Raw genomic sequence first — 12,716 nt, 5'->3', positions numbered from 1 at the left:
ATAAAATATGAAAATATATTTTAAAAATTTAGCTTGGGAGGAGGGAATTAAATGTGAAACAATGAGTGAAAATTCAACTTTTCTGTAAACTTTTGTTAAAAACATAATAAAAATATTAAATAAATTAAAAAACCATGAGATTATTGATACGCAAGAGGATATACAGATACTTGGTAAAGTATAGCAAGTTAAATATTAATTGTATATCTAGGTAGTGAAGATAAGATAGTTCTCTTAAAAACACCTTTAAATTGTTATATCTGATTTTTTCATAATAAATGCTAAAACAAATACAGAAGTACATAGTCAAAATAATAGTTTATGCTATAATTATTTCACATTTTAAATTCTCTGTTAAAGCAAACTCAAATACATTTTCTTCTCTTCCTTGAAATCCAGTGTTTATATATTGCCTGACAATTATTGACAGGTTTACCCTGCATTAGCACTAAACGTATTTTTCTTCATTGACTCTTTTTATAGAACAAAAGTTAAATGAGCCCAGTCTTTAGCAATTAATTTTTATAGCACCATTGATTAGATTTCCTCAAATAATTTATTTCTCACTTCATACCCTAGAAGGTAATCCCATTAAACATAGTCGTATAACATTTTGAAACAGACTGCCTTGGCTTCCAGCTGAAAGATTTACATAGGTCTGAAACAAGAGCCGTTTCTACCTAATGATCTTTATGTAAAAGCAACAGAAATATAGAAGGTAAAAATAATCAATCTATAAAATGTTATATATCTCCTAAGAGTTGTCTAAGTAATCAAAGATTTCCTGGTGTAGGTCATTATACATCGCAGTAACTCCAGTTAACTAAACACTTAAAATATATGTTTCTCTTGAATTTAACATTACCTCTGCACAGCTGTGATAGTAAACCATTTCGTGTGACCCATTCAAATATACAGCTTAATTATCTTATTCAGTCAGTAAATAAAATAAAGCAATTGTCTGAAGCCTACAAAACACTAGATTAGACTCTCTAGGAAACTAGAGGAAGGACAGGCACAGCACTTAACCTTGGCAAACTTTTTTCTATCAAAGGTGTTTTAAAATGTAAGATGAAAACTAAAAGGAAAGTCCCACTCTGTGAGAAGTTTTTACCTAAATTAAGGCAATATAAATTCAGAAATACAGACTAGGGTGTTATAAGGAAACATAACATATAAAATTTAAAAAAAAAAAAACAAAACCCAAAACATTCTAAAGTAATTCTCTCTTTGTTGTTGTTGATAGGTACCATTGACTGAAGTACAACCCAGAGCAACCCTATGAATAACAGTTCTGAAGCCTGTCCTATCCTGTGCCATCCTCACACTTCATCACACACAAGAGCTCATTGCAGCAGTCACTGTTCATAGTCCTTTCAGAGGCCTGCTATTTGAGAAGCAGATAATCAATCCTGTTTCCTAGTCTGTCTTAATCTGGGAGCTCTAACTAAAACCACACACCGTGGATGACCCTTGTGGCATTTGACATACTAGTGGCACAGCTTTCAGCATCACAGCAACCCACAAGTTAACTCAGTAGAACAAACTGACAGACAAATGCTATACTAATAAGAACAAAGAATTCATCCAACACAATACTGTTGTACCTCTAATAGCAAATCAGGAATACTAATATCTTATTAGCAGATCCAGTTGAAACCTGATGCAGGATGTGCTCCTGGGAGGGTGTTGAAGTGTTCCAGATAAGACTCACGGTTGGCATGCTGCGATAATGTCCCACATGTGAATATTAAGGTCCCCAGCCAGGGATGTGTCCTGTCTCCATACCTTTTCAACATGTATGCAGAGCAGATTATCCTAGAGGCTGGGTTCTATGAAGAGAAACGCGGCATTAGGATTGGTGGACGATCTATCAACAACCTGCGTTATGCAGATGACACAACCCTGCTCGCTGAAACTGAGGAGGACCTCATGCACTTACTGCAGAGGGTCAAGGACTGCAGCCTACAATATGGACTGAGGCTCAATGTCAAGAAGACAAAAATTCTCACCACTGGACCAATCGGTAGCATCAGGATAGATGGCGAAGAGATTGAGATTGTTCACAGCTTCAGTTTGCTTGGCTCCACGGTAAACACTCTTGGCACCAGTAGCCAGGAAATAAAAAAAAACATATTGCGATGGGAAAGTCTGCTGTTAGGGACCTCTCTAAAGTACTCAAGAGCAGCGGTGTCTCTCTGGAGACTAAGGTGCGCCTGATACAGGCCATGGTTTTTGCAATCACATGTTGTGCATCAGAGAGTTGGACAATGACTAGGGAAGATAGAAGGAGAATTGACACCTTTGAGTTGTGGTGCTGGAGAAGAGTATTGAATGTACCATGGACTGCCAAGAAAACAAACAGATTCATCCTAGAGAGGGTTAAACCAGGCTGCTCCTTGGAGGCAAGGATTCTGGGGCTTCGTCTGACATACTTTGGACATGTTGTAAGGAGAGACAGGTCTTTAGAGAGGGACATCATGCTGGGTGGAGTAGAGGGACAGCGCAGGAGGGGAAGACCCTTTATGAGGTGGATTGATTCAGTGACTGGGGTAATCGGGATGGGTGTGTCAGAGGCAGTGAGATTAGCACAGGATAGAGCACAGTTTAGGGCTGTTGTACATAGGGTTGCTACGAGTCACAAATGACTGGATGGCACATAATAACAACAACAACAGGAAGTCTCTGCTGAATCCTTGTTGCTAGAGCTTCACACAAGGCCTAATGGGCTGAAAGGTCCAAACAACTGTTGATCGTAAAGCACTGCCTTCCAGGTCCCAACTCTTTTAAATATGTGGCTCCCAGTCACCAAAGAGCTATTGATTAAAAAGGTCTGCCGTCCAGGTCCCAGCTTCATTCTCTCCTAGTTTGCTAATCATAACTTACCAATACAATTTTATCTTACTGTTTGTGAAGATCTTGTTGTTCATTGCAATCAAAGAAATGCTGACTCATGGTGACCTCAAGGATTCCCAAATAGAACCACTGTGCCACAGTCATCTTTACACATGAATGAACTCAAAGCAATAGTTTCATACTAAGAAAAGTACAAAGGAATCTTTCACTACCTTCAATGAATAATGTTTATTGAATAGATAGCGTTGTGGGCATGTTGCTATTATTGGGAGTAGAAAAATTAGTAGTATTAGAAAAATTCTCATCATATTAATTTTATAAAGCAGGTAGATTCTCCTTTGTACTGATGAGCAAATTGAAAGCTTTGATGTTATTTATCTATATGTATGTGGTGGTAAAAGTTTTATATTGGATCGCATGAATGTCTGATTCTTCAGTCTATAAACTGAACCATTCCTATTATCAGCCTATCTAGTGTTCTAGAACAGAAGTACCTGCCTTGAAATAAGTATTATTCACTTACTATAAATAAATGCAAATTTGCTTAAACCATTTTTGACCCATGAAACATATATTTTTATTTTCAGTATCTCAGGTTTATTGGGAAGCCACTAAAGCAGTTGTAATGTCTGCTGTTGTGTGACGGAGAGTAGTGTAACTGTGTGAATCTGAAGAAGCAAGACTCATTTTACTTGTCTTTCCACCAGAAGAATGGGGATACCAGAGCACTTAATCATGCTTGTGGTAACCTATACATAAACCAAGAAGCTGTTGTGTGAACAGAGCAAGAGAACACATCATGTAAAATTAAGAAATGTGTGTGTCATTGTTATATCTGTTCACCATACCTATTCAATCTGTATGTGGAGCAAATTATTTAAGAGGCATGACTCTGAAGAGGAACATGGTATAAGGAGTGGATCGATAAAATTCTGTATATAGATGATACAACCTTGCTTGCTGAAAGGAAGACTTGAAACACTTGCTGTAGAAGACCATCTACTGCAACCTTTATATGAATTGCACCCCAACCTCAAGAAATAAAAAAAAAAATATGACCACTGGACCAATAGATGGAGAAATGATTGAAACTAATAATAACTTCTTCTTTCTTGGATCCACAATAAAAACACTTGGCACCATCAGTCAGGACAGCAGGAGACTAATTGTACTGGGAAAGCCTGCAGTAGGGGACTTCTCCAAGTTACTAAGAAGCAGTGATGTCGGTGTGAGAACTAAGGTGCACCTGGTTAAGATCATGGTCTTTTCAATCATCTACTATGCACCTGAGAGTTAAACAATGAATAAGGATGACAGAAGAAAAATTGATGCTTTTGAATTGTGGTGTTAGAGGAGAGTACTGAATACTCCAAGGATAGTAAAGAAGTAAACAAACAAACAAAAAAACATATTTTGGAGACTGTGAAGCCAGATTTCTCCTTGGAAGCAAGGACAGTGAAGCTTCAACTCACATACTTTGGGTATGTTTCTAGGAAAAGCTATTCTTGGAGAAACACATCACAATTGGAAAGGTGGAACCATCGTGAAGGAGAGGAAGACCCTCAACTAGGTGGATTGATACAGTGACTGCAGCAATGGGGTATATAGTGTGTCAGAAATTGTGAGGTTGGCACAGGACAGGACAGAGTTCAAATCTATTATTTATAGAGTCTCTATGAGTTGTACTGTACTCAACTGCACCTACTACTAATATGAATACTTCCTTATCTCAGAAAAGCAAGGTGAAATTTTTACCTTACCATTCCTCTGCATTCAGGTAGAATTTTATATAAATAGCATGTGATATATCTTACTCGTCACCAGGGAATTAATTTCTCAATCTTAATTCTCATGGGAAAGGATCTGTCACTCCAAGATCTGTATTTATAATGTTCCCATTTGTCACTCTGCTTCAAGTCTCAGGAGGAAATGGAAGAGGTATACAACTACTTACACCTCCCTCCACCCCTTTTCCTGTTTGGAGAATTAGTTAAAAAGAGTTTGGTCTTAACTGGGAAAAACAATAAAAAGAGAACATGGCTGAGGAGGAAAAATGTGTTCAAAGGCTACTTTATATTTGGGAACAAAATTAAAATCTGTCAGAAATGTTTACTTCTTATAATAAGATACATAAAAATATATATGTCTGTTGTTATACTACATTGACATGCAGAGAAAAGACATTTATAAATAAACATGCTTGTTGAAGCTGAAGAAGACCTGAAGTGCTTGCTGCAGAAGGTCAAGGACTGTAATCTTCAATATGGATTGCAGTTCAACATCAAGAAGACCTTTCCACTGGCTCAATTGGCAGCACCATGATAGATGGACAAGAGACTGAGGTTGTTAACAATTACAACTGCTTGGCTCTATAGTCATCAGTCTTTGCACCAGCAGTCAGAAAATCAAAAGACAAATAACATGGGGAAAATTTATTGTCAGGGATCTCTCTAGAGTTCTGAAAAGCAACAATATCACTATAGAGACTAAGGTGTACCTGGTCCAGGCCATGGTCTTCTCAGTTACTTGCTATGCATCAGAGAGCTGAACAATGAATAAGGATAACAGAAGAAGAATTGATACTTTTGAGCTGTGCTGGAGAAAAGTCTTGAACATACCATGGACTGCCAAGAAAATAATTAGGAGAGGGTAAAACCAAGTTTCTCCTTGGAGGCTAGGATTATGAAGCTCTGTCTCACATACTTTGGGCATGTGGCCAGGAGGGACTGATTCTTGGAGAAGGACATCATGCTCATAAAGGTGGAGGGACAGCAGAGGAGAGGAAGACCTCAGATGAGATGGATTGATACTGTGACTGGGGCAACAGGGGTTGGTGTATCGGAATCAGTGAGACTGTCTCAGGACAGGGCAACGTTCAGAGCTGCCATACATAGGGTCACTATGGGTTGCAGGTGACTTGACGGCACATAATAACAACAGCAGCAACAACAGGTATACATATTTTGTTAGCAGGAATCAGTATTTGTAGAAGAGTATCATGTTTGTTAAGGCAAAAAACTGCATGTTTATGTCTTTGAATTTTGGTGTTGGCAATTTAAAGACATTGATCTTTTTTTATTCTTCCTTATTCATTGTCTAACTTTCAAATGTTTATGAAACAATTGAAAATATCATAGCTTAGCTTAGGCATACTTCAGTCTTTAAGTTGGCTGCCTTGCTCTTTAGCACTTTAAAGATGTCCTTGGTGGAAGATTTACTCAACGCAAGTATCACTTAATCTTTTGATTGCTGCTTCCATGGGGATTGATTGTGGATCCAAGTAAAAGGAAAACCTTGGCAAATTGAATGCTGAATGTTCATATGTCTTTGATAGTCACATGCGGATTGATTTCCTTTTCTTAGCTGTCTTGTTCTGTTTATTATGATAGAAGAGTTCCCAAAGAAAGTGGCCGTTAAGGCCTGCTTCTATTTGTGATGAACACAGACACACTCGTAACGGTGCTTCTGAATACTGTCTTTTCCATTATGCAAAGGGGCTTTAAATTATTCCTAATTAAGAGCCAAAATTATTATGTACTTGTTTTCATACGTATCTATATACACAATAAAGTTTAAAATTCTACATTATTGTATTCTCTGTATAACTTAGACAGAAGGTTCCATGTATAACATTTATTGAAGATACCTTAATTCTGTTTCTAAACCTTTTTTTTTTCTGGAGAAAGAGGCACAAAACAAATATATCTTTCAAACATTGGTAAAAGAGATACATGAAATAATTATAATCTCTAATTCAGAGGCTTTGTTTTCACAAAGATAATAAATTATTTTCCTTTGAGATTTTAAGATTCTGAAAAATTTGTCTTACTAGGTCAAACTGTTTTTTGTATCTTTTTTTTTTATATTTCAGTGAAACATTTGCAAAGAAGAAATAGCAAATATATTAGGATTTGAAGAATAATCGAGGATAATTGCCCAAAATTCAGTTGCTGATTACGTTGTTTCCCCTCTCTTGAGTCTTCTCCATTTTCCCCTATGAAAAAAATGGTGAGTTGAAACTAAGAAAAGTAATATATAGTCACAAGTATTTTTTATCTAGTCTGATTATAATTCCAAAGAAAGAAATAACAGGCTATCCACGTGATCTACACACTCTCAGGAATATGTGTCCTCTGATCCACTTCTTGAACTTTTCTCAGCAGGCCTTCAGTTCTTCTATTCACCAAACCCAAACCAAATTCACTGCATTGAGTTGATTGAGATTCACAATGACGAAGTCAGACAGAATATAATTTCACCATATTCATAACCTCCACTCCCAGATTCCACCCTAGATATTTTGTGGTCACAAGGAAGTCATAACTGTGCAGGCTTTTCTTTCCACTCTTAAATCCTTCCTGTGTCTCCATGTATACTGCTGACAGAAGCATTCATTTCAAATTTCAGTAATTTAGCACATTCTGTTTCTCTTCCAAAGCAATACAACAGAAAATATTCTTTGGCCACACACAAAAAAACTTCCTGGAACTATGCATGTTGTTTAAAATATTTTCCATCCTATTTTAACAAAAATTCGTTTGAGACAGAGATAGATACAGAGCTCTGGTGACCTAGTGGGTTAGAAGTTGCACTCACAACCCAAAGGCAGGCCACTAGTTGTTCCTCAAAAAAGATGAGCAATCTCCTCCAGGAAGATTCAGAGCCCCTGAACGTCTGCTGGACGGTCTGCTGTGAGTCAGTGCCAACAGACACACATCCCTCTTGTTTGGATCCTAGATCCCTTCATGGACATGAGTTACTGAAACTAGTACTAGTGCAAAAGTATTCCTATTTTGTCATAAAATTGTATCAAGAGATCTTTGTCCTTAAGATAGATTCCTACCTTAAATTAATTCTTATAAATACAAACCACTCAAAGTACACAAACCAAAGTAAAACCATTTCAGTTCTGTGTACTTCCATGCGCTTGTCATTATTCATTTCCATTGAGGTGAACGTTGACTTATAGTAGCCCTATATTTCAGCATACTAAGAATTTATGTAAAAAAAAAACAACAAAAAAAATTAAATTAAATTTAAAAAAAAAGAATTTATGTAAGGATTTCCAAAGCTATTGTCTTCAAAAGCAAATCTGCAGGCCTTAGTCCCAGAGTGTTTCAGGGAACAACTGAGCTTTAGGTCAGTAGTCCAGCGATAAACATGTGCACCAGTCAGAGATTCCAATGTCTTTACAAATTTTTTAAAAAGTTGCCTTTCTAAGCAAAGCCATGATAAAGTCTTTATAAAAATTAACATATACATAGATTGATGCAAACAATAGCAACTTAATACATTGCTTTAGAAGCATTTGTATAATTTTTCTTTTGTGACTATTGTCTCCACAAGAATTATAGATAGGGAGTAACCTCACTAAGAATTAAATTAAAAAACAACCCACACTTAAAACAAGAGAGCATTACACCTAACATGTTAGTGACATTTTTAAGTCACTGAGCCCATTCCTGCTTAGAGCAGTATTCTCCAGCCACTTCAGATTACAAATTGTAGTGTACCTGATGAATGTATTAAAAGTCTTCAAAATATGCACATATACTGATGTAGTCATTTTATTTTTATAAATCTTAGCTGTGGAAATAACAATAAATGTTTGAGCTTGTATATACAAGGATTGGACATGTAAACAAAGTCATTAATTATGGATAAACTGAGAGCTCCTTAGAGGGAGAAGCAGAGATTTGTCTCTTACACCGTGGGCGTGTTGCTAGGAGAGGCTATTCCTTGGAAAGAGACATTATACTTGGAATGGTGGGAGGTCAGCAAAAAAATAGGAAGACTCTCAATGAGATGGTTTGACACAGTGACTGTGGCAATGAGTTAAAGTGTCAGAGATGAGAATGGTACAGGATAGGACAGGGTTCAGGTTCAAAGGATCGCGTATGAGTGGCACTTAACTCAATGGCCCTGAACCACAACAGCAAAGAAACAGCCCTAAAAATTAGAATGAAAGATTTAAGTAAATATCTAATAAAGAAGACCAGGCAACTATTTAAAATAACTAAACTCACTACCATAGAGTCAATTTCAATTCATAACAGCTCTCCACTGGGGTTTTTTGTAGGAGACTGCAAGCTTTCTTTCAAAGAGTAGCTGCTAGATTCAGACTTCCTGTCTTTTGGCTAGCAGGCCAGCACACAGCACACTACTTGGCTAGGGCACGTTATTTAACATAAAGATGGATTTATTGTCATGGAAAGATTTTCATAATATTTTGCTTAGCCAAGAAGCAGGCTTTTATTACTGTTAGGTGCCATGAGTCAACAAGGACTCATGACAATCTTATGAACAACAGATTTGAACCTTAGCCTGTCCTGTGCCAGGCTCGGGAGCTCTTAATCCTAACTTTCATTAATTTAATTTTAATATATTATCCTGAATCCTTGAAAGAGATTAGAATAGATAAACTTCCAAATGGTAACATCATTTATAGCTGACTTGTGGAACAGCTTAAGATTGATTTTGATTAAATTTTGAGTTGAAACTTCCAATTTTAGATTAGTATATTTTCTTTGAAAAAAATATTATTTTATGATGTTCATTGAAATTAATAATAATAATAAAAATAGAAGAAAAATATTATTTTATAACGAATTAATGTCCTTTTGTAGCCTTGGATAGGAAAATGTTTAATGTTCTTGCTGTTGTTTAGTTCAAGTACAACTCACATGTGAACAATAGATCTGACCCTGGTGTGACCTGACCCCATCCTCATCATCACTGAAATGCTCCAGCCCATTGTTACGATCACTGTGCCATTCTATCTAGTTGAGGTTCTTTCTCTCTACTCTGACCCTTCAACTTTCCCAGCATGATGTCGTTTTTCAAGAACTAGCCTCTCCTGACAGCATGTCCAAAGTATGTAAGGTGAAGTTACCTCCAGGAGGAGTCTGGTTGCATTTCCTTTTGGTCATCACATGTTCAAGAGTAGTGGAGACAGTAGCGCCCTCCTCATCCTATTCCTTTCTAGACCTGTGAATAAATATCAATAAATATGCTTGGTCAATACTCCCATATCAATTGCATTATGAATGGTGTTGCCATACATCTAAAAGTCATGCTCATTAATGGGTGTCCTTTTCTCTTCTTTTTGACCAAAATGATTCACTGAATCCAACTCATAGATGAAGAGCCCAGGCAGTCTGCATTCTCACTAGCCTCATTTTCTGTTGTTTATGTTTGGACTCTTATTTTCTTCACTCCCAAATAAATACACCTATGAGACAATCAGAAGATTTCAAAGTCTGGATTTGGATTTAGAATAGTAAAGAGATTGGTGACAACATTCTTCAGTCCTACTTGCCAAAGACTTCTGCAGACTGAATGCATAAACTCAAGTAATAAGAGGATTTTCAGTTTTCTTCTTCTCCAATTGTCCTTTGTGCCTATAATTCCAACAGAGATCACCTAAAGAGGGGTAGCTAGGTAGCAGCTATGCATATTTCAAAGTCTCCTAAGCGAATACTATCAAACAACACCAAGATTTTTTCTTAACCAGTACTTATTTCATCAGCCTATAATCTGTGTTGTCACACATGTTTAGAAGTTCTACATTTGCTTTAGTACTTTCTTGTTGCCTTAACTACTTTTTAAATTCTCAATTATTCCCTTAAATAAGAGGAGGAAGGGAGGCATTTAGCCACAGAAACATCATAGTTGGTTCTGGTCTCAACTTCAGACACTGAGTGTTCTTTTAATAAAAGTGGAAAAGGCAGAACTCACAAACTGGTACATGGATTTTTGCCTGTTGGGATAAAGAACAAAGGATTGTCTTGTTCCTTCCTGATTAGCTTGATTTTTTATGCTATTTTATTATATTTTTTATGAATTTGTACCTAGCTTTGCTGGTTTAGTGGATAAGGAATTATGCTTCCAACCCAGACTCAGGAAGTTCTAATCTATCAGCTACTCTGAAGGGGAACAGTCTCCTTCTATGCAATTTACAGCTTCTGAAAACTCACTGGAGGGGCATCAGTGAGTCACTTCCAACTTGAAGGGACATAGCAATAAACAACATGTGTAGTAAGTTAGGTTCATTCGACATTTTCACACAGATTCTTCAGAGACATGACATTTTCCACAGTGTACCAACATTCTTTTTAAATATGTGCTGGTAGGTACATTTTGGAATGATTAATACAAATAACAGTGAGAACTCTCTCTATTTCCTAAGAAGCCACCTGAGTCTTTGTGCTGTTTTGAATGTGACAAGAAGGGAACTTGTCAGGCCCAAGAGCATATCAGAGATTGTAGGAGAGAGCAGGATAGGGCAAGATTCTGAACTGTTGCTTACAGGGTCCATGTATTCTAGTTGACTTGATGGCACCTAACAAAGTAACAAAAGGGAGCTCTGGTTTCCTGGTCTTTTGGGAGACATGCTGCTAACCTGAAGGCCACATCTCTGAATCTAGCATCCACCAGGTGGCCTAGGGGCAAGAGGCTATACTGTAATCTCGAAGGCATACAGTTCAAAATTACCAGCTGTTCTGAGGAAGGATGGGAAATCTCCTCCTGTGTGATAAACTGCCTCTGAACAGCTGCAGGAGGGTCGGCAATGGGTCAGTTCTGACTTGATGGTACACAACAACAACAACAACAACACTATTCAAGAGAAAGATGAACACTCTCCTCCTGTGCAATTTCCCCTAGTGAAACCCAATAGAGGGTCAGCTCCAATAGGAATAAATCTGAGTTTGACAGATTTGCATTTGAGGGTCAGAAATACCTTGGGTTCCTTGAACTGTTATAGGAAGACTAGAAAATGAGGGCAGGGGGAGGGAAATCCCTAAGAGTAGAAAACTAGGCAATTCATGATCTCAAGATTCTAGTTTTGTAAGTCTTGCCACTTAATCATGACAGTGTGTCTAATCTACAGGGGTTCCAAACTTATGTCAAAATGAAGTTCACATTGTAAATATAAGGTTGTGTGATGAGGCCAGGGGGCTAACTTGGATCTCCCCCAGCCATTGACTGGCTGACAGGTCAGCTACTAAATTAAATTATGACATCACATAATGGCCCCAGTATTGATTCTATGTCATGCCATTTCTAAGAAAAATCATATCACTCTCTTTCTTCTCCAGAATCTCATTCAGTGACTTATGCTCGTGGCCTTTCTAATCAATGTCAAATTTCCTTTGGGACAAGGTCAGAAATAGCTGTCTTAACAAAAACAATAACTGGCAAGCAGGATGAAATTACTTCTATCCACAGCCAGCAGAAAGTTATGCTTACTTTATCTCTTTCAATTCATTGCCTTGCCAACAATTTATGTTAAATGCATGTAATATTCCAATCTGTTTAAAAGATTTGGTACTAAATGAATGAATTGTATGCATTATGAATAACTGTCTGTTGACAGCCTCTAGGGACATACTGTACTTGCTTTAAATTCATCATATTAAAATGGATATGCTTCTCATATGCAGATACTCTTTCCAATTTATTTACAACAAAATAGGTCAACGGACCATTAATTCAGTTCCATAACTGTCATCTCTGTCTGTAGGATTGTGTACAGCTAATGAGACTTCACTAGTATTTGCTCATATAGTCTGTTCAGCACTTCAAGCCAACAATGTCTACTGATAAGGTTATTTGATTCAGAATGAATGTTTACATTGAAAGGAAAAACAACTGTCAAATATGAAGCTCAAATGGATACTCCAAAGTGAAGAAGCTTTTCTCATGGCTTAAGCTCTTTGCTGGTTTTCTCCACAACGAAGAGCAAAAACAATGGGAGACATGGGGATAAATGTAAGGTAGAGAAAACAATGCAGGGATTCTTGGGGGGCTAATCCAGGCATAATAGAGTTAATCTGTGAGTGAGAAGGGAAGGTTTTAGG

This window comes from Elephantulus edwardii, unplaced genomic scaffold (assembly GCF_000299155.1).
Source record: "Elephantulus edwardii isolate Elephantulus edwardi_28Jun2011 unplaced genomic scaffold, EleEdw1.0 scaffold00147, whole genome shotgun sequence".
Lineage (NCBI taxonomy): Eukaryota > Metazoa > Chordata > Mammalia > Macroscelidea > Macroscelididae > Elephantulus > Elephantulus edwardii.
The sequence above is the reverse complement of the archived record's forward strand: the minus strand, read 5'-3'. Positions refer to the sequence as shown.